This window comes from Gavialis gangeticus, unplaced genomic scaffold (assembly GCF_001723915.1).
Source record: "Gavialis gangeticus isolate Ggan-Ray unplaced genomic scaffold, GavGan_comp1, whole genome shotgun sequence".
In the NCBI taxonomy this organism is placed as follows: Eukaryota; Metazoa; Chordata; order Crocodylia; family Gavialidae; genus Gavialis; species Gavialis gangeticus.
In genome coordinates this window covers 263,215-285,156 of record NW_017728991.1, presented here as the reverse complement: position 1 = coordinate 285,156, position 21,942 = coordinate 263,215, and the positions used below count along the sequence as shown (strand labels likewise).

The following is a 21,942-nucleotide window of genomic DNA, read 5'->3' as shown; positions in this document are numbered from 1 at the left end:
GGGGGCTGGGCTAGATGTGACTCCCGGGGCCCCTTCCAGCCCTTGTTGTGATACCGTCCTGCATTACGATCCCATCCAAAGCGAGGAGGGTGCTGGCAGCGGGGTGGCATGACCCTCGCGGGGGCAGGAGCATGAGCGCACTGGGGTACAGGGTGATGCCGGGAGGACTGGCTCTACTCTCCGAGCAGTTGTCTGTACCGGCTTCGCTCAGTGCCTGGGCACCCGGGACCGGGTGCTTGAGAGCAGCGGTGTTTGCTGGGGCTGCTCCTGCCCCCCCCCCACACACACTTCCTGCACCAAAGGGCCTCCCCCTCTTTGGAAATTTTGGGCTCGGGGGCCTTGCAGAAACACCCCCATCCTGCTGCCGCCTCCAGGAGAAGCCGCGTGCTGCAGCCAGCATCGGGGCGGTCGTGCCCGAAAGGCAGACAGCCGGCCCTGGCTCTCCGAGGGGGGCTGGCATGCTCCGACTGGCACGTCTCCCCCGGCCTCTTCTGGCACGAGCTGCCCACGGGGAAGCTGAGCCGCAGCGGCAGGTGTGTGCGGCTTGTCCTGTTGGCTTCCCCGTTCTCGTTACCTCCGTCCCTCGGCATTTCCCTGGTACCTGCCCTGCGAGCTGGGCATGCCCCCGGGCAGGGAGTTTCCCGTCTGGATCCTAGGCCTGCTGTTCTGCGGTGCTAGCATCTCCCTGAAGTGGGGAAGGAGGTGGCTGTGATTAGCCTAACGAATGCCAGATTAACAAGCAGGCTGGCTGTGCAGTGAGAATATGCTGCCCTTGCTGAGGAACCGCGAGCAGCAGCCTGCTGTCAGGACACGGGGCGCTCCGGCTCGTGGCTTCAGTCCTTCTCAGTGCGGGTTTTGCTGGCCCCAGCCACGGCTGCGTTTGCTCCGGGACCCCCGTTATGCTGACCCCCGCGATGTGCAGATGCATTTGGCAGCTCGTGTGCCCCTGCAGCTGCCGGGAGGCTCCCAGCTCTCGAGGGGGCTGCATCTGGGGCTGGCACAGGCAGCTTAGGGGTCCTAGGGGTGGAGGGAGCCCAGTGCCATGCTGTACCCCCTGTTTGTCTGTGGGAGAGCCGGCCAGCAAAGCTAAGGGGCTCTAATCCGCGTGGGGGCTGTCTCTGCCTTGGAGAGGCCTGAAGAGCTGCTTGACCTTGTGAACATCCTGGAGCCGGGGCTGTCCTGGTCCACCCAGCACGCGCCGCCCCGCATCTGCTGCTGCTTTGCGCCCAGGCTGCCCGGAGCAAGCGCTGCTGCACGCTGCGGTGCATGCACCTCCCTGCCTCGGTGGGGGTGCTTGGGGGCTGAGTGGTGACCCTTCAGCAGGTGGCCCTCAAGTTGCAATGGAGTTTCATGGGAGCAGGTTTTTGGGGGTTTTTTGCAAAAAAAAAACAACAAATATATAGACAGATACAGATATAGATCTATATGTATATCTGTCTGTCTAGCTATATAGATATAGATAGACAGAGATAGACAAATATATCTATATATAGAGAGATCTATCTATCTATAGATAGAGATCTATCTAGACAGATGGATCTAGATCTTTACCTCCAACACTGACAAGTGGCCTTTGTGGCTCACTTGGCAGATCAAAGCACACTAAAAACCCATTACACAGTCTGCACCGTGTATCTGCATGCCCCTGCGCCCGTCTCCATGCCCGTACTCCCACCCACTGCCCTCCTCGGAGGGCCTGCCCCTGGAAAGGTCTATGCCAGTCGAGGTCTGCCATTTCTTTCCTGTCGTCCTCTTCTGTCTTCCCCAGGCCACCTCTCCGAAGAGCTGGGCCCCACAAATTCGTCGGCTCTCGCGGCACTGTTGTGGAGGCATCCCGCTGCCTTCAGGGAGCTTGTTCCAGTGGAGGACGTTCCTCTTCTGTGCAAATGGGCAGCTCCAAACGGCTCCCCGCAGCCTCCCCTGCCCCGCTGCCAGGCCGTTCGGTGCCCAGCGCCTGCCTCGTGCCCCTCCGCTGGCTGCCCTTGTGTGTGTGGGTTTTGTTGTGAGGGTGGATTTCCCCTGCGGCCGGACGAGCAGGGTGTCCTACGGGTCGTGAGTTCAGCCGCATCCTTCCGACCCCTCTTTAATGCTGGAAAGACAAATTCTCAGATGTAGCCTTGTAGGGTGTCCTGAATGGACAACCTGGTTTCCCATCGCTCTGGTCCCGGGCTCGGGTTCAACTGGCAAAGCGGCGGGGGTAAGACGCAGAGGGGCGGTGGTGCTGGGGGGCATTGCCGCGGTGTGCCAACGGTGTGGGGGTTCGGGAGTGGGCACGCTGCAGGGCCAGGCTGAGGGGCCCTGCCAGGGCTTTGAGCAAGGGGCAGCAGGGCAGGGTTGTGGGGTACTGGGAGCTGCAATGGGGGCCCAGGGCTGCAGGGCAGGGTTGTGGGGCACGAGGGCCAGACTCCCTCCCTGCAGAGGAGGGCTGAGCTGCCTTGGCAGAGCTTAGTCTCTGCCCAGAGCTGGACCAGGGGGGCCAGACGATGGGGGTGAGGCGCTGTTCTTGCCCTCGCAGTTAGCACCGGGACTCCCGAGCGCCCGGGTCCGGCAGCCGTCGTGCCGTGGCAGGACCGGAGCAGCTCCGCAGAGCCCGCTTCCCCGCAGCCTCCCCCACGGCGTCGGGAAGTCACTAGCTCTGGTTCAAAGTTTTCTTATCAGGGTGATTATTCTTCCTGGCCTGGCATCTGTTAAAGTGACAGCAGCCAGGGAGAGTGAAGGGATCGGAACAAATTTCTCATAAAAAGTAGCTAAGTTGATGAAACCATTACAGCGCCTGCATCCTGCACTCCATCATTGTGACACATCAGCGGGGAGGCAGCGGGCACGCGGGCGCACGCAGCTGTCCTCCGCCGGAGCAGGGCAGCCCCTTTTCTCCCTGCCGCGGGCGCTCGTGCAGGGATCCTGACCCTTACTCCTCTGATGCTGCACTTGGGACCCTGTGCCCCAGCTCCCCCAGGCCCTACCTGCTCGCGTGCAATGGTAGGGCCCCGCCAGCCCCCAGTGCGTCTTCGTGATGAGCAGGACACCCTTATCGGGCACCATGAGAAGGGCTGACACACTCCCAGCAATGCACACAGCTGTCACGTTGCACATGCCACCTGGCTCTGTGTCCCTGGGGGCAGGGGCCTTTTGATCCCAGCCCTGCTTGTGTCACCCCTGTGCAGGTGCAGGGGGTGCCTGGTGGACAAGAGCCCTGGACGTGCCAGCGCGGTGCAACCATGTATTTAGCAAGGAGCAAAACCTGCTGCAGATCACTGGCAGAGCCCAGCCCCGGGGTCTGCACAGCCCAGTGGCCTGGTCGGGCACGCGGGTGGCTCTAGCAGCAAGGGATCACCAGCAAGGTGTTTCCCATCTCTTGGCAGTGGCTGAGCTGGGGGGCGGATCCATGTCCTCGCTCCCACGTCTTCGTGGTGACATGCGAAGGTGTCCCTGTTTGGTCCAAAGGGAGGTCTTAATTACTGCAGCTGCAAGACCGTGGTAGGCGGCACAGGAGGGAGCACTGATTTCTGGGGCGTTGCAGCTCGGCCCCGGCTTTGTGCCACGGGGTAGCAGCGTGGGTGAGGGCAGAGGGAGCACGTGCATGTAGATTGGGGGCAGGACCATGTGCCTGCCTTGCAGGGGCCTGCAGACAGCCTGGTCCTGGGGTCTGTGAGCAGAGTGGGGCTGGCCCCGATGCCCACAGCCATCTGTGTCTCGTCCAGAAACGCGAGGCTGGGAAGCAGCTCGGCCAGCCCCGGAGAGCACGCGCCGTGGCCGGGGGAGCGTGGCTGCAGGGTAGGGGCGAGGGAAGCCTGGGCAAGCGGGGTGGAGGCCGCGAGGCTAAGTGCTGGATTTCCAGTGTAACCAGCTTTTATTAAAAATCAATGATGCGCTCGAGCGCTTCCACTCTGTCTCGCTGACAGCCTGGCCCCGCGCCGGCCGAGGGGGCAGGATCCGGCCCGCGTGGCTCTTGTTATCGGCTTCTTCCCTCCCCCCTAAACGAACCAGCTCATCTCTGGCCCCATCACAACCGAGATTTACAGCCGGCCTCTGCCAATTGCCTGTCTTGCTCTTCCCTCGGCTTTATCCCCGTGATGTATCACGCCGGGCTCCTGCCGCACAGCCCAGGGACGCTTCATCAGGCAGAGTCTCCACCTTGTCAGCCCCCGGCTCTGCAGGGGGAGGCGCAAGCGCTGAAATGCAGATCGTGGCAGGACGGAGGCGGGTGGGGAGGATGGAGCTGCGAGGGCAGGGCTCAGCAGTAGCTCTGATCCGGCGTTCGGGGCAGCCCCAGCCCTTCTGTGCACCCGGGGGCTGGTGCGGCGCCCCCCGGGCGAGGTCTAGGCTTCCCCCAGCCCCATCCGACCCCTTACACACAGTGTGCAATTTGGTCCGTGCTCTACCCCTGCTTCCTTTCACCGCCGTCAGCTGCATCCTGCTCCCTCGGCCGGCGCGGACTGCAGGCTCCTCGCGGCGGGGACCACGTGCTTGCCAAGCGCCACGACCTGCCGCCGGCCGCTCCCAGGTTTGCTTCAGCGGTGGGCGAGCTCTGGGCCCGTGGCGCGAGGACCGTCCTTGCTGGTGCAGGGGTCAGTCTCGGAGCGGGTCCCATCTAGGCTGATCGTCTCCAGAGACCACTTGAGCAAAGCTGAGCCAAAGACACTGCGGTCACGGCCGCCTGGAGCTCTGCTGCCGTCTCCTTGCATGGGCTTATTCGCACATGCCCCAGAGCTGCCCGAAAGCCTTGTCCTTGGGCATTGCCAAAGCCCGAGGTGCCATCAGACGGGGGCTCCCCCAAGCCCCTGGCCAGGCCCTGTGCTCTTTCGCTTTTTGGCAGTGAAAAGGGGCGAGCTGGTGCAGCTGCACTCGGTGCACGGCTTAGGAGGGGGAGCGGCTGCCTAGAGCACAGGAGATTGAGGCAGGTGCTGGCTGCGGGTGCTCCTGTCCCTCCGCCGTCCTTCCTGCCCTGCGTTATTTATTTAACAGGCCCTTTGTGTTCCTGGGAGCGCGGCGGGCAGCGCACGCCCGGGCCTGCGCCGCACGAGGAGGTAGGTAGGCAGCTGTCTGTTAAGGGGCCAGGGGTGTGCTGCAAAGGGACGGCTGGGGAAAGCAGGCAGCTAGCTGGGGGCTGACGGGGCAGCACGGCACGGAGGGAGTTCCCCGGGGTAGGCCAGAAGCCCCGGGCAGGCAGGAGGCCTGGCATGCCATGCCCTGCTGTACAGGCAGCATCCTTGGGCAGAGCACATCTTGGGAAGGACGGGTAGGGTCCAGGTGCTCTGGTGAAGATGCTGCTGGTTTCTAAATGGGGCGATGGGAGCAGGTGCCCTTCCTCCCCGGGAACAGCTTGAGCCCAGTCTGGTGTGCAGCTGCTGCAGGGATGGTGATGTGCCCCGGGGGATGTGGGCACCACGGGGATGTCTGCAGCAGCGCGGTGCGTGGAGCCCCCTCGGCACCCGGGGGTGCCCCTCCGTGCCAGCCAGAGCAGCGCGGGCACAGCGTGTGGGCCCATGTCTTCAGGCACGTGTGAGGCACCATTGCTGCGGCGTGCAGGTGATGTGGGGCTGTTTGCTCCCACCCCTATTCCTACATTCAAGGAGAGCCCCCAACCCCGGGGAATCTTCCTGGGCCTGGGATCTCCAAATGCCTCCCTGCGCCCGCGGGGCTGGGCACGTGCCGTCTGCCTGGTCTGGGGCACGCGGGATACTCGGACGCATGCCAGGCCGCGTCGGCAGCCTGTGTGGGCTTGCATGGTCGCAGGCTGGGGTGGGTGCTCTCTGGGCTCACTCGGTTGCATCTCGCGCACAGTCAGGCAGCGCTTAACGAGGGCCCCCTTGGCTCTCATGCGTTCCAGCCTCGTTATTTTAATGAGGCTGCCTGCTCCCCCAGGCGCCCCCGCCAAGTCCTGCGCCCTCCACCACTGCGGCTCGAAAGCATCTTGTCAGCGCGCTGCCGAATCCCGGGTGGGGCCGACAGGCTGCGGAGCAGCGGGATGGCTGCGCCTCCGCCCTGGAGTCCTCTGCAGCCGCAGGAGCTGCAGGCACTGCGGTGGTGCGGTGCGCTGCCCTGCCACGGCCCCGGGAGCCGGGTGAGACCGTCAGGGTGCAGGGAGCCAGCTCCGGGCATGGCACAGCAGGTGTGGAGCTGGGCCTGCGAGCTGCCTGGAGACTGGATTGCAATTGTCTTTGAAGGGCTGGAGGGGGGCTCAGGCCCCGTGCCCTCTTGCAGTCCCGGGCACCTCTGCGTGGCCTGCGGGCTGGGCCAGGCTCCAGGGTGACAGGGGTTGACTTGGGGACGGAGCGTTTCTTCTCTCTGCGGGTAGCAAAGCAGCCCGGTGGGACGTGGCCACGGAGCTGTGTGCGCCCTGCTGTCCCCCAGCTCTGCCAGGGCACCGAGAGCGCTGCCCCTTCCCTCACTTGGCAAAGGCAACGTAATAAATCACAGCGTCGGTGCTGCGTGCCATCCGCCCCGGCAGGCTCGCAGGGCTGGCACCGCATCCTTGATGCCTGGGGCTTGGCTGAGTCCGAGCTGCGCAGCCCGGCGCCCCCTCCCTCTCCTTCCTGCTGGGAGGGATCCCCACTCCCCCCCATATATTGGACATAGAGCAGGGCTGGCAGTGCTGGGAGCCGTGACCAGCCCCATGCTGCTGTTGTGCTGCCCACGCCGTGCTCCTGGGGGAGGGATTTGCTCTGGGGACATGGGGGCCAACACCAGATGTGCTGGGCCCCCACGTGATCGAGACCCTCTTGGTCTGCTGATGCCAGCAGCGAGCGGGGTCTGGGCAGGCGAGTGGTTGTGGTGAACGTGGCCTGCGCAGGGGCCATGTCCCTCGTCCATGAGCTGGATTCAGTGGCAAAGCACTGAGCTTGCCAGCGCCTGAGAGGCAGCCCGTGGGGGGCCCATTTCCAGCTCCGCGTCTGGGGACTTTACAAGTCATTTCTCTATGTATTGCCTCAGTTTCCCTCTCTGTAAAATGGGGCTAAGACCGAGAATAGGGGACAGCCAGCATTTGCCATGTTGGAGGGGCTGATCCCCATAGGCATGGCAGGAGTCAGTGCCCCCATTTTCCTCCCCCTCGCCCGCTGCTTCAGAGGAAAAAGGTGTTTATTTGATACCGTTTGCTCCAGGCCCCTCTGCCCTCCTCTGCACGGGGGTCGGCGTGTTCACCGTGGGCCACGCACACAGCTCCCACCCCGCGCTGACTTGTGCTTGGCCTGAGCCTCGCGCACGCGATGCCGTGATGGCCACTTAGCCCAGGGGCCGCACACGGGCCCCGCACGTCCCCCCTCGCAGACGCAGCCGGGCACCGCGGTGTCCACCCAAGGTGGCGGCTCTCGGTCCTCGTCTCCTGGCATCACCTTGCCCCTGTCAGTGGTTTCGAGCCGGCAGCCTCTGCTCTGCTGTGGCGCGAGGGCTGCCACGATGAAAGCCTCTGCCAGCAGCCAAAGTGACAGAAGCCCCATTAACAGCAGCATATGCCTGGAAAGACGCAGGCACCGAGAGGGAGGATGACAGGGGCAGAGGGAGGGAGCGCGGCAGCCTGCAAGGAGGAGAGGGAGGTGCAATGGCTGGTAATTACCCTGCTGCCATTGGGATGCCCCCTGCTAATTTATAGCATTAGTGGGATCGGGCCGTGATCCTTCCTCCCAAGCCGAGGCAGGGCTATCCCCTGATGGAGGCAGCTGTAATTATCCCCACTTAATGGAGGGCTTGGGAAGTCTGTTTGTCTGCAGAGCGTGTGCAGCCGCTGGCGGTGATGGGGGGATGCTGTTATGGCTGGACCAGGCTCCTGCTGGTCAAGGGTGGGAGATTCCCACTCCCCCCGGCTTCCCTGGCCTGGGGGGCGGCTGTCCTCTGCAACCCTTCGCTGGTAAGGGAAGGGGGCTTGGGGTCCCAGCTCCAACTCCTCCTGTCTCTCTTTCCCCCAGGTCTGACTGCAGTGGGCTTGCTGCCTGGAGCCACACGACCGGTGAGTATCCCTGCTGCCTGCAGCCTCGTGCCTCCTCGCAGTCCCAGCCCAGTCGGCCCTGGCTGCGTTCCTTCGCGAGCGGGTCACCGCATGGCCTCGGCGTGCGCGCGGCCGGGCTGAGCCTGTGCAGGAAGAGGCCAGGGTGCAGAGCTGGTTCCCTTCACAGACAAAGCTCTTGCAAGCAGGGAGCAGCTGCCACTCCGGCCACGCAGCCTCACGCTCCCTCAAACCCTCCGCTCGGCTGCAGCGCCCACCTCGCGGCCCCTGGGAGAACGGGTTTGCGGCTGCACTGCACTTGGGTATGGAGGCAGCGTCTCCAGCGGGGTTCACTCCAGGGGTTGTCCCCCTGGATGCTGAGAAAAAATTGAAGCAACCGTCGCTGTCATTGGCCTCTATTACATTTAAGCCCAAAGGATGGGGAGTTCCCGTCCCCCAAGACAGCGACGTTTCTGCAGCCCGGGCGCGTCAGTGCCTGGATCCAGGCTGCTTTCGTCCGGCGTCCTGAGCTATTGAGCTGCTGCGCTGGGAGCTCGCGGCGTGCCCTGGATGGGTGACCGCGTACAATAAGAATAGGCCGGACGGGGACGGTGTCTCTGTGCGTGGCACTGGCGAGACCGTTGCTTGGGTTCTGTGCCCACGCTTCAGGAAGCTTGGAAAGGGCTCAGAAAAGCCTGGAAAACCCCTCTTCAAAGGAGAGGCTTCAGCTCAGTCAATTGTGCGGTGTACGCGGGAGGGGTGGAGGTGGCCTGGTCGCCGTCTGAAAGCGGCCGGGTGGCCAAGGGGAGCGTGAGCGCAGAAGCGCACCGAGACCTGGGGCCTGGGAGGTGAAGCCTGGCAAGCTGGGGCAGAAATAAGGCGATTCATTAATTCACCTTTGGAGCCACCAGCCTAAGACTGGGAGAAAAGGGCAGTGTAGGGTGAGGGGCTGTACGGGGAGGGGTCCTTCTGCCTTTCGTTTGCAACCAGCCGTCCCCTGCAGCACCCACATGTAGCAGAGTTCAGATCCTGGCAGGGGACCTGCACATTGCAGGCAGCGATGCCACAGGGTGCTCTGCTCCCTCTGGGTGCATGGGGGTCTGCATGGGAACGGGGCGGGTATATGCACTGGAAACCTGCGTCGAGAGCACAGCCAGGGTGGTGAATCGATGCCGCGGGCTCTTGTCCCAATGGCGCCCCAGCAGCCTGCCTCCCTGGACGCCGCAGCGTTGAACTGTCATCTGAAAAGGACTCTTGCATCGGGTTTAGCACGTGGCGTGGCCTTGGAGTTGCGCATCTCTGTGACTCCGGGGTAGGTCTCTTCTTCTGCTCCGTGACGCCTGGGTGAGTAGACCTCGGACACGGGGCGACCTTGCCTTCTGCGCTTATTGGTTTCCTTGCCGGCCGGCTCGGCACAGCCCAAGCAGATGGGCACGGGTGTGGTAGGCTGGCACAGCAGCGTTGGGGACAGCGCATTGGTTCCTGGCGCTCTCCATCTGGCCACCTTTGTCTGCATGAAGTCCACGTAAGCCAAGCCACTTATCTGCTGCAGGCAGGCCAGGCCAGCCTCCTCACCGGCACCCTCCCTCCTGCCCCTGGGCAAGAGGGCGAGGGCAGGGCAGCCATCCCCTCTCCCCCTCCATCCCTCCCCACGCGGCGCAGCGCTGCATGTGGAGTCTGAAGCCTTAGCAACGGTGTTGCTGCTTCCTAGATTTGGAGCCCCGAACACCTCCAGCCGCGGGAAACCTGGTCCCTGCCTTGAAGAGCAGATACGAAAGGGGCACCATGAGCAAGGGGCGAGGGTGGGGACAGAGCAGTGGCATAAGCGCCCCAAAGACCCGCGTCGTTCCTGGTTGGCACTGCTCCCTCCGGGCCCCTTCTACAGCAGACCGGGAGGGCGGGTGGGAAAAGGGGCGCGAGGCAGCGGTGCGGGACGGGCAGGGTTAACGCCGAGACATCTCTTCGTCCCCGGTGGCGTAAACACGACAGCGCGAGCACTTGCCCTCGTTTGCATATTGAAATATATCCTACAGGGGGTTCGTTTAGAAAGTTCGGTGTTTTCATCCATCTTCCTATAGAAGGGAGGAAATGATTCATAATTAAAAAGTAATAATAATATGGAATGAAGGGGCCCAGCTGTATAAGACCCGGCGCGGAGGGGGGAGCGCGGGGGAGCTATTTTTAATGGTTTCCACAGCAACAGCCACTTTGTTTACCGCGATTTTCCTCCCGCGCCGCGAGGCTGCACCGCCGCGCCTGCAAGGGAAGGGCCCGCTTCTCGCCGGAGGGGCTCGGGAGCCGGGGGAAGGTGCCCGGAAGACGAGGGCGTTGGATGGGGCTGCTGAAGTGATGGCTGGTGCCCAGGAAACAGACTGGCTGAAAGCACCACTGAAAGGCAGGCATCTGCTGTGCAATCTGCCCTGGCGCAGCTCTGCCAGGGCCCCCGCCCGGGCCTGGTGTGCCCCCACCGTCTCCCAGCTCTCTGCTAATGATGGCGAGGTGGGTAGTAGCGGCAAGGGGCTCCCCTAAGCTTGCCCGCCTTTGCATTGGGACTGGCTGGCACCGTGGTGCGGAGCCCCTCCGGCATTGCAGCTATTGCCTGGCACGTGCCGCTCGTGTCCACGGGGCACGTTTGCCAGAGCGTCAGATGGCAATCTCCCGGTAGCTGCCCCACCGGGGTGGCGGGGTGTGCCCGCATCGGAAGGAAGCGGGGCAGGTGATGACCTTCAGGAGGGCAGTTTGCAGCCGGACTGATGACCGCGGTCTGGTCGTGGCTGGTAAAACAGCTGTCCCACATCTGGCTCGTCCCGTGAGACATGCATCGTCCTGCATTGTACTTGCATGGGTAGCACTGGCCCTGCTGGCTTTGGAAACCCGGTCCCTAGGAAGTGCTTTCCTGGCGGCTGCCCGGGCGGTCCCTGCCAGGCCTGAGTGTCGGGCCCTGGGACTGCCCGGGGGCTTTACCTCCAGATCAGGTCTGTGCCCGCTAGGGACCGTTCTCCCACCCTCAGACTGCCGTCACATGCTGTGTTTCTTGGCCCAGGGTGCGGGGCTGGTTCCTTTAAGGGGGTGCCCAGGTGTGACCCTCGTCCGCACCGTGCAGTAACCCCAGTGCTACGTGCCGTGTCTGACCGACAGCAGGGCTGGGAGAGGAAGGGCCTTGCCCCTGCTGGCATTACAAACCAGGGAGGTGAGCTGGCCCTGCCACGAATGGGTAAGGGGGGCTAGCTCACCTCCCTGGTTGGTAATGGCTTGCAGAGGCATCTTATTACACGTGCAGGCATTAGAGGGGATGTTTGTTAATTTATCGCACTTGTGCAGGACCAGGAATACATCAGCCTTTGTGTAATCCCCAACTCCGAGGAGGAGGAAGGGATTTAATGATGGGAGAAACAGATGGATGGAAAGCAATCCGGGCCCTTTCCCCAGGCGTGGTGGGCAGCAGGTCTGCAGGCATCGGGGCAGCAGGCAGGGGCATGGCAACGCGGGTGCAGCTCCAAAGCCGGGGAGAGGAGGGAGCCGGGTGCAAGCAGATGGCCAGGATGCCGGCCCGCGGGACTGCACCGCTGCAGCAGAGGTGCAAGCTGGGCTGCGCCCGCACCTCATGCATGGAGCGGCGCAGGGAGACCCGGCAGGATGGCAGGAGGGAGCGTTTGCCTCCTGCCACCGTGCATCTCCCCGCAGGCTCGGATCTGCACCACCTGGCCCCGAAATCGGCCTCGTGACCCGGCCTGCATGGCGGAAAGCAGCAGTCTCCTCTGCCATGGCCTTGCCTGATTCCTCCTGCGACTCGGGGGGGTTGAGGGCTGAATATTCTTGCTGGCTTCAAGGTCTGCTAAGCAGTAGCACCGGGAAGCTGGGGACGCGTTGGCATGAGAGCCTGTCACTGCGTGATGGACAGCCAGGACCTCTGAGGCACCACGGAGCGGCCTCTGCCAGCCCGGGCAGGAAGCTGCAGGTTGCAGGCCCCGTGGATGCCCCGAGAGCCGCTGAAGGAAGAGCCCCATGTCCCCGAGTCCTGGGACTGTTTGATGGCCGCAGGCATCGTGGTCTCGGACCGCCAGGAACTATGGACCACTGCTGGATGGCGGCCGGCGTTGCTTGAAGTCCTCTGGGCCCCTCGCGGGAGCCCAGAGAAGGTCCAGGCGTGACGTCCTCAGCGGAGGATGAAGTAAAAGCCGGCTGCCGCTGCGGTGGGCGACCGATGCTATAAAAAACATCAGCTGAGTAAAAGAAGGGGTCAAAGGAGTCTTCTTGGCGTCTGGCGCTTGGTGGTCTTCACGCTTAAAAGGTAGCAGCCAGGGACACAAAGCCGCTCCTGGAGCTGCCCTGGGGCAAGTGCAACAGGCTGAGCGCTCGCAGTTGGGCATTTCCAGCGGCATCGCCCTGGTGCATGCAGCGAACCCGCCTGCTTCGCCGTGTCCTGCATCCCCTGGGGGAAGGCAGGCTCGGACAGTGGTGGCCACACCGTGGTGGCCTGCTTTCCAGCGCTCCCTCCCTACCACGGGACCGATGCCAGGGCTCCCTGAACCCCGCGCTGCCTCCTGCATCCGGGCCTCCAGCACCTGCCCCGCGCCGCGAGCCGCGCGGGACTTTGCCGGGGACAGGCGCACGCACCGGGTCGTGCAGCCAGCTGGGCGCCCGAGGAGGCGGGCGAGACCCCGGCAGGGCGGGGGAAGAACAAAACGCTGGGATCGGGCCAGAAACGGCTAACTACGTTACTGTGGCAACCGCTCCGCAAACTCTTCCCTCCCGATGGCTGAGCTGAGGCTGAGGGCTGCCTGGGATGCTCCCACCCATCCGGGGGTGCCAGGTCCGTGCAGGAGAGCAAGGTGCGTGCGTGCTTGTGCGGGTGCCCGTGGGGTTACTTGGAGGTACCTGCAGCTGAAAGGGTCTCATTGCTGCAGCCGGCCTGGGGCAGACGACCCCGAGGCCCCCCTCCATGAGCTCGGGGGGCACAGACCCTTTGAAGCTCCCTTTGCCCCGGGCCTGGGGCCTCCGCTGACGGCTCCCAGGCTTCGGCTGCTGCTTTGCGTCTCCCTCCGGGGGCATCCGTCTGGAGCAGACACCCGGCATCAGTCGTGCGACTGGCACATCTGGCTGGCAGCCTGTTTGCAGCGTCCCCTGGGAGCCCCGGGCTTCCCCGTGCCGGCGCGGCCTGCGCTCGCTGTCAGGGCCCGTCTGGGGGGACGGGCGCGGAGACGGCTCGGCTCTCCCGCGGGGAGCCCGGGCGCCGGGAATCGTTAATATCCTTCAGCCTCGTGCAAACAAACTCCCTGCTCCATTGATTCCACCCGGCTCCCGATTTAATGAGCTTTTCCGGTTTTCCGCCTGTCCTGGGCCAATCGCTCCCTAAAACAGTGGAGAATTAATTTGCACCTGCTGTCAGCAAGCCTCTCTCCCCAGTTAGGAAAATAATTAAGCCATCATCGCGCATCAGGAGCAATGAGTCACCGCGTCCCGTTCCCTTCGCAGGTCATTTGTTTCCTTCCGCACCGGCAAAGAAGGTGCAAACTCATGCGAGCGGCTGCCAGGCAGCTCTGGCTCCCCTCCCGCCCCCTTCTTTCCATCCCTGGAGTCCCGTCTGAAGAGGTGAGCTTGCCCCTGTCCCTGGCTCTCGTTGCCTGCCCGCACGTGGCACCCCTCCTTCCACGGGAGGGCTTGCGTGGCACCAGCCAGGCTCTCCAAGCCCCCGGGCATGGTCGGGACGAGCTCAGCTTGGTCAGGCTCCCGCCCTGGGCACGCACACCCGTGCGACGGCCTGGGCACTTCTGGACAGCGGGAGCTGTGGGGCGTTTGTGCACGTTATGCGTTGCCTAGATGCACATCACGAAATGGTGGCAAAAATCGCCGTTTCACCAGCTTGGTCGCGTGTGAAAATACACTTTGACATCTTTTTATCGTGGCACTGCAGGAGCTCCCGGAGGACTAGGCTGGGCGGCACCGGGCTGGGAATGAGCTGGGGAGGTCCGAGCAGGTTTTCCCATCCTCTCCTGCACCGTCTCTTCTCTCCCACCAGTGCAGTGTGCGCTGGTCCCACTGCAGTGCCAGGGTGACACGGGCCCAGGTCCCTCGAAGGTTCATGCTCTGTTACGGTTTCGATGCTCCAACCTGCTCTGAAGGGACACGATCAAGAGAAGGGCCCACAGCCAGGAAAGGTCCTCAGTCCACCCCACTTGCTTGCAGCGGCTCCAGCCAGGCGAAAGGCAGGGCTCGGACCGTGCCAGAGGTCTGGCAGTGGGGTCACGTTTCCTAAGAAATGGCCCACACGTGGTAGACGTGAGGGTCAGGGCCAGCTTGCCGTGGCGCGTAGCCTGCGTGTCTCTGCACTGGGCCTGGTGGATTTGGGGACTGAGATGGACATGCGCAGGAGCTGCCAGCTTCTGAAGAGCTGCGGAAGGAGCTTGGTAGCGAGATGCCTCATCTGCTGGGCTGCGACTCGGAAAGTGTGCCCGGCACCCGGCTCACCAAACGCACTTATCTCGCGAGCATCCGTTCGCGTGTGAACGGCCGGGTAGCACGAGCCAGGTGGTTACGGCAGTGAGAGCCGGGGCAGGGAGAGGAGGGTTCACCGGTCTGGGGTGGTGGGTCTGGGGCAGCTGGGTGTTAGCAGGGCCAGTGGCATGGCTGGCATGAGAGTCCGCATCAGACCTGCACTGCAGCTTGCAGCTCTGCTGTTTGATGCACAAGGAAATGGGAGGCCCAGGGAGCAACGTCGTCCCATGCATAGCCCCGCCACGAGTCCTCCCTGTGCAGCTGGGCCCTGGGCTCCACAGGGCAGGGGTCTAAATCAGCTCACGACCCCCCTGCACCTCCTTCCCAGCCGGGGGGAAATGCTGGTTAACAGGGAACCGGGCCAAATTCAGGCAGGCACTGGGCATCCCTTTGCCAGGGCTCAGGATGCCCAGGTGCAGACACCGGCGGTCCCAGCACCGAGCATGCATCAGCCGGCTCATCCCCAAAGCCCCCTCGGTCTCTCACCCTCTGCTCAAAGGGTCTGTGCGTGCCGCGGTGGCTTTGGTCGCACGCCCCTGGCCACGGGTGGAAACCCCCGGACGTGGCAGAGAGCTCAGGATGTCTCGAGCATCCCCACGATGCCAGCATTGCACTGGCCTCTGGCTGTTACTCCGGGTGCCCCGCGGGTGTCGTGCCCAGTGCCAAAACGCGCTCCCCTGCCCTGAGCGGGTCTTGCTCACACCTGCTCACATGACAGCCCGCGGCCCGCCTGGTGCCAGCTGATTAAATTAAAGTCCCAGCGCATGTGAGTAATCTTCCCCGTGAAATGCGGCAGATGGCCTCCATTAGGCGTCTGCTCCCAGCATCTGCCAAGCCCGGAGCAGCCCTTGCTTGGAGCACGCGCCGGGAAAGCCTGGGCCGGGGCAGCACTGCCTTTGCCTACGGCGATGGGGACTGGTGTCCTCCCTGCATCAACTGCAGGCTGGAGAAATCCCCCAGACCCTTCTAGCCCCTTGCCCAACCCGTTGCTCAGAGCAGCAGGGGGATTAATGGGGGGACACAGCTTTGTCTGCAAAGCAGCAGGTGCCCTCTGCTCCAAGCAGCTCGTAGCTGCTTCCTCCTGGTACCTGCCCTGCCGTGAGTCCCAGCTGAGCTCGCTGTGAAGGGAGGCTCCCGGGGGCACGGGGAGCTCCTCTGGCCAGCCAGGGCCTGGTGGCAGGGGTCTCTGTGCTGCAAGGTGGGATGAGGAGCAGGTATCAGCCGCTTGGGAACCAGCTGCATGGGCAAGGATCTCTGCGAGCCGGGCAGGAGACCGGTAGCAGCACAAGGCTTCGGGCGCCTGCGCTCTCCAGGCCGCTGGCAGCGAGCAGAAGGGCCGCGTGTGAAGGCGCAGGGGTGCAGGCGATGCTGTGTCTGCGTGCAGCCCCCGGGCAGGAGACGGGGAGGGGCGACCGTCGGCTTCCACGGAGGCTGGCGGCCAGCACCGTAGGCAACGGCACAGGCATCGCCCTTCCTACTGGCTATCTCGAGCCCTGGTCCCTCACTTGCAGCCGGGCTCGTGGAAGCACAGTTCGGTGCCAGGTGCCTTATTTTCTCCCTCGGTGCCCAGATCCCCTCTGAGGGGCTCCTGCTGCCAGGCCTGGCCCTCCCAGGGAGGGGCGAGCAGTGCCAGCTCCTCTCCCTGCGGGTTGGCAGCGAGCAGGCGCTACGCACCAAGCCCGGCTGCCTCCCCTCGCCTCCTCCCTGCGGCTTCGTATAGGTACGCAGAGGATTGTCAATGCCGCTGCATGTGCAGCCTTGGCTTGCGACTCGTTTTTCAGGAGCACAGGCAGGAAAGCGTGAAGTCCCGGGAGCCCGGAGGGGAGGGGAGGGGGCCGGAGAAGCAGCCGCGCTGCTAGCAGTTGCTTGCACCTGCTCAGGCCTCCCCCTCGCCAGCGGCCTGGAGCGCAGGGCACGGTAGCAGGGGTGCCCGTGCGCTGCCCGCCGGTGCCGTGTTCTTCCAGGAGATGGCAGCAGCTGCCCGCTCAGCCGCCGGCAATGACGGCACGTGGCTGCAGAAGGAGCCAGTGAAGTCTCTCAGCCTGAAACCTGCACAAGGCAGGATTTGCACCTGATGGACTAACTAAATCAGAGGTGTAAAGCACCAGCTGTTGTGGGTCTGCGCAAGGATGGTCTTACAGGTGTGTGAGCACCCAGGGCACCATGATCAGAGGTGCCACAGAGACCTATACACGTGCACCGTGCATGCACACACGTGCACCGTGCATGCACTTTACATGTGCCTTGCCTCCCCCTCCCTGCCAGACTGCGCCCCTGCCTCTCCCTGCAGCCACACCTCTGACACGGGAGGGTGGAAGTTGGCCGGCTGTGGGGCTCGGTGATGATGAGGAGGGGCCCAGGGTGGAGCAGCTGGGTGGGAGCAGCGCCCGCGGCTGGCTCTGAGTCCTATTGCTGCCTGAGCCAGCGGCACTCGCTCCTCGTGTTCCCGTGCGGGGAAGCCCGTCTCCTGATCCAGCCCAGCAGCTCCCCCAGGGCTTTATCTCTGAACCTTTCATTAATACGACTACGTGCTTAACCTCAAAGGAAGGGCGCCGAAATGCAAGCTTGCCCAGGGCACCGTTTCCCCCAAGCCCACGCCTCCCTTCATCAGATGCTGCAGGCAGCCAGGTGCCAGCGCTGGGCCCCTGGTGCTGCGGGGGAGGCCTCCTGCATCTCCGGTACCTGATCCCCAGGCTTCCTGGGGGCAAGCAGGGAGGCAGCACTGGTGCCAGGGAGCTGCCCAGAGCGAGCCCAGGGCTTTGGTACCCCCAGAGAGGCACGTGGCCTTGGTCAGAGCCCGGTGTGGCTTTGCCCCCACACCGTATGGCCCAGGGCTGGCGTCCCCCCGTTCTCTCCCGCTGGCCACCTCCCAGATGCTGGGCTCTGTGCTGCGCAGGAGCCCCTGCATAATTCGAGGGAAGGCCGGGAGAGGACGGTGCTGCCCTAGCCGGCCTGGGGCCGGGCTGCAGGGAGGCCTGGCCGCCGTGCGTGGCTGCTGGCGAGCCGCTAGAGCGCACTGCTGCGCCGCGCAGCCCCAGCCTCGCAGGCCGGGCAGCAGCGCAGGGCCCAGCCCACGTGCTGAGCACAGCAGCAACCCCCCCAGCACCCGGCGCAGCTCCTCCAGCCCCTGGCCCTGCACCACTTTCTCCGTAGCCCCTTGCACGGCTCGGGGCTTGGCAGGAAGACGGGGGCCCCCGGTGACTCCGGGCTGGAGGAAGCAGCTGCAATAACCTGGTGATCAATAGAAATTAAAAGTGTTTCCAATGGACCTGGTTTAATAAAGAGCTGTGGAAACCCAATAAAGCTTCGCTGCAGTGATTGCACCCAGGCGCTGCGGCGGGGAGCTGGCTAGGAGCAGGCTGGGCCTCTGCTCCCAGCACGGGGGTGGACGGGGAGGGGTGCCCTGCGTGGCAAAGGCAGGCAGTGGTGCCCCTGACCGCAGGCCCCCTCGCCGGGGGGTGCCCCCGCTCCCAATGCGTGATTGCCGGGTAATTGAGCAACCTCAATGTTCTTTTAATTAAACGAGCATCACTGGAGACATGCTGTTCTGCCATCAGCACGTAATGTTTCCTCCCAGCTGCGGGGAGCTCCCGGCCCCCCAGGGCCTGGCTGACCAAAGCTCTGCTGCAGGAGCCAGCGGAGCAGCGCCGGGCCTGAGGCAGATCACGCTGCAGAGCCGCCCCGTGGCTCGGCTCCTCGAGGACTCTCGGCAAGGGCTGGCTGTGGCTGGCAGGGGCTCTCCGCACTACCAGGAACGTGCTTTGCACCCCTCCCCGGCTGCTGCAGCAGTGCCCAGCTGTACCCTGCGCCGTGCTCCCTCCCGTTCCTCTGTGCATGCATCTGCACACGCGTGCAGCCGTGCTCTGGAGTCCTCGCTGCCGGCCAGCCAGTGCCCCTGCATCCCATCCCAGGGCTGGTCTGTCTGCACCCGTGGGGGCTGCTGCGGTTCCTTCGTTAAAGTTTCCACGCTGCTCTGGGCTCTGCCGCCGGTCACCTTTTGTCACACCTGCCGTTAGGGCCTTGCCAGGGCCCGCTGGGCTCCTGCTTGACCTCTTCCACCAGCACCGTGGCTCCCTCCCCCTGCCCTTTTTCTCTGGGGTTTTGGGAATAGACCCTCTGCTCCGGTTTGCTGCTGTGGAGGGGGTGATGCAGGGCATCCCCGGCACAGAAAAGAGCCCCCCAGCTCCGATACCCAACCCTGGGAGGGGGGAGTCAGCAGGCCCAAGCTCCTTCCTTGGCTCGGGCAGAGCTGTCCTGGTGACGCGTCCCAGGAGAGATGGGGGGTTTGCTAATCCTGTGTGTCCAGGGGCAGCGGGCTGGGGATGGCCGTGGTCACCGTGCCTGGGCGAAGGCAGCGAGCACCTTCATTGTTAGTCGGGGCTTGTCGGCGCATGGCAGGAGCTCGGGATAAAGTGTTCCAGCAAAGAAGATAATTGAAAATCAAAAAAGACTTTGTTAATTTGATTAGGCAGAGCCAGGCTGAATTGTTCTTCATCAGGAGAGATTTAATTCTGACATGCAATTAAATCCTTCTGCTGTACGGGTGCCCTGCTCCCTCCCAGCTACGGGGACCAGCTCCGCAGAGGGGGGCGTGGGGCAGCGCGAGGACAGGCGATGCGCTGGGGGGGCAAGGGCAGACGAGCTGCTGGGAGGGAAAGCGGATAGAGGCGATGGTGGCGGGAAGGCCCTGGTGGTCCCTGCACCGCTGGGGTTTGCAAGGACCCGCTCTCGGGCAGCTGGCCTGGGTCCATGTCTGAGTCCTGGCCCACGTGGCACTGTCAGCTCCTGGCTGGTGCCAGCCTAGACCTGTGCGCGGCTGGGGAGCCCCAGCAGCAGGCAGGTGGAGGACAGGAGCTTGGGCTTGGCCTTGCTGGCTTGGATGCCAGCAGCTGTGGCTTTGACCCCGTTGGCCATCTCTGCCTAGTGCCCCCGGGAGGGAACAGCAAAGGCAGTAGCTTTTGCCTGCAGCCCAATTCGTGGCCCCAGCCCTGGCACCGGGGAAGCAGCTAGGCATGTCCGTCGCTCTCGTTCATGTTTCATCAGCAGCATCGTTGCACGGCTGGACCCCCGGTCCCCGCTGCGCAGGGATGGGCCGTGAGTTGCTGCTCCAGGCCTCCATGCTCCCGAGGGGTGGCCGGCCCGGGAGCCTGTGGCCACCTCTGCGTCCCTCCGTGCCGAGGGTGCGTCCCGGGTGCTGTGAGCCAGGAGGTGGGTGCACCCCGGTGACAAAGGCGGACGTGCCGCCTTCCTCGTGCCCGGCTGCTCTGAGCCAAGCCTCCCTTTTGGCCATGCCCCCGCCATGTCTTGGAGGAGAATCAGTGCAGCACCGGGCTAACGACACTACGCAGCCCTGGGCACAGAGCCAGACTGTGAAAGACTAGCTCGGGCTGTCTCTGATCTGGGCCTTTCCACGGAGCCGCCAGCAACGCGGCCCCCAGGCTTCAGAGGGGGTCCCTCCTGCTTGCAGCTCCTAAACCACCTAGGCTCTGCCTTTGGCCAGCTGGGCCAGGCTCCCCAGGAGGCAGCCCGGGGGTTGCTCCTGGATTTGGCATTGATGCCCTGTGTCGGCCGGGCTTGCCCACGTCAAGGGGTTAGGTACCCCAGGGGGAGCTGGGAAGGCCCTGCCACCCTTATGCCCACATCCGTGCCAGCTTGCGTGGTCCCTGGCTTGCCTGTCCCCGCCGCCCCAGCCTGCCGCTCTCCTTTTCCAAGCATCCTGGATCTTACCACAGTGCGTTCGCTTGCTCCCCTCCCCCCGCCGCTCCTCGGGGGTGAGATAATTGAGCAAACACGCGGTAGGGAGGGGGCACACAGGCCAGCGTTAATTTAATTGAGTCAATTTGTTCACGGTGGAATATTACCTCTCGGACAGTATTTTGAGGAGTTCGACTCCACAGCGGGCCAGCGCAGCCGCGAGCTGCCTGGCCCCGGCAGCCCGTCGCCCGTGCAAGGGCTGGGAGCGCCGGAGTGGGGCTGCTGTGCTCCCGGGTGGGAAAAGTGCTGCGGCGAAGGAGCGGGGATTGTCCCTGTTGGCAGGGGGCAGGAGGGGAGCTGAGCCTCGCTGCAGCCCGGGGTAGGTGTGAGGGAGGGTCGTGCTCTGCGGGAGGGGACTGCGCCGTGCTGCTGCAGCCGGACGCTTGTTCTTGGTCACAGGGAGGAGTCGTGAGTCTCCGGCTCGTGGCCGCCCACAGCCCTGGCGCCGATGTCTGAGTTCCCGGCACCGGGGTTACGCTGCCCTGACTCATCTAGACCGGACGGAGCCGGGAGCAGACGCCCCCTCGTCCGGCTCCCCTCTTCCCCTTGCCAGGCCAGGCTGGAGCTGCCCCGAGGGGAGCCGGGTGCGCTCCACACTCGTTAGTTCGTGAGCTCGCTGCATGCCGAAGTGCTGGTAATGGGTGCGGGCGCCTGGCGGGGACCCAGCAGCCTCTCCCTCCACTGCTGCTGCGGCCCCGGCGTCTGCTCCAGGGTGGCGCGGGCCCGGCGCCGCGGCGAGGGTGGTGATCGCCCCGCCGGCACCCCAGGCTCCTGCTGTTCGGTGCTAGGAAGGGAGATTAGAAGGGGGCCAAGCCTGAGCCGCACCAGATAAGCAGCCCCGCGGTGCCTGTGCCTGGCCCAGAGGGAGCTGAGCATCTCTGGGGCTGCTCCCATCGTCTCCTCTTGCTCCTCGACCGCAGCCCTGGCAGCCAGGCGGGGCGGCGCACGGCAGAGACCTGGGCTCTCTGGAGATGGGCCGTGCCTGCTGCTTGCCTCGGGGAGCACTGCGCAAGACGGGGGCTGGCAGCACCCATGCCGGCTGTGGCGGTACACGGGTGCATGCACGTGGTGTTTGCGAGCTTGCATGCCACGCGTGGGCGCGCCGCGCAGACGTACCTCTCGGCATCCCGGACGATGCAGTAGGACAAGCAGCAGGCACTGGCCCAAGAGGACTGGGGGAAATGCCTCGGAGAAGCCCCCTCCGCGCCCAGGGGGCAGGGGCACAGAGAGGTGTGGGGAGCAGGCGGGGGTCATGGCAGGGAGCTGCAGCTGCCCCGCGTTGGACGCCACAGCCCTCGCTCGCTTTGTGGCATGTTTACCGCTGCCATGTTGGCCTGTTGCCTTATTTGTTCTCCTCTAATTGAGCAAATGCGCTGTCGGCAGCGAAGCTAGGCCAGCATTGACTTTATTAGACGAAAGCATCAATAAAACACTGCATGTTCGGAGGCTTTCACTAACACTGTCAGCCTGCTGGAGTTGGAAAGTTGCACTTTATTCATGATGTTTTGATTTCTCCTGCTCTGGGGACTCCGACTTTGATAGATTGTGATGCGGTACCAGAACAATATAATATACACCAGCCGCTTCCTTCCAGAACAGGCGTCTGCCACGAGAGCCCAACAGTTTCTCCAATTTTTTTAAGTGAAAAATGGTGGAGGGGAGAAATCTCCAGCCTCATGTAGTTCAATCAACCAGCATTAGCATCCAGAAGGCTGGTTTTCCTGCGGGCAGGTAGGCTGCTAATGCTGTAGTGGAGCCGGGCTTGCTGCCTC

At 64.0% G+C, this 21,942-nt stretch overlaps 1 protein-coding gene across 2 annotated transcripts in view; it reads left to right on the top strand.

Annotated features, from left to right (window-relative positions):
- The window catches only part of RBFOX3 (RNA binding protein, fox-1 homolog 3), a 189,980-nt gene that overhangs the window by 62,013 nt on the left and 106,025 nt on the right, over positions 1-21,942 (top strand). Inside the window, exon 3 of one of the 2 annotated variants that reach the window (XM_019515484.1) lies at positions 7,905-7,945. The exons of the other annotated variant lie outside the window; for it this stretch is intronic. The gene's annotated coding sequence lies outside the window, so the exon portion shown is untranslated. The remainder of the gene's footprint in view (positions 1-7,904; positions 7,946-21,942) is intronic. 2 annotated transcript variants of the gene reach the window in all.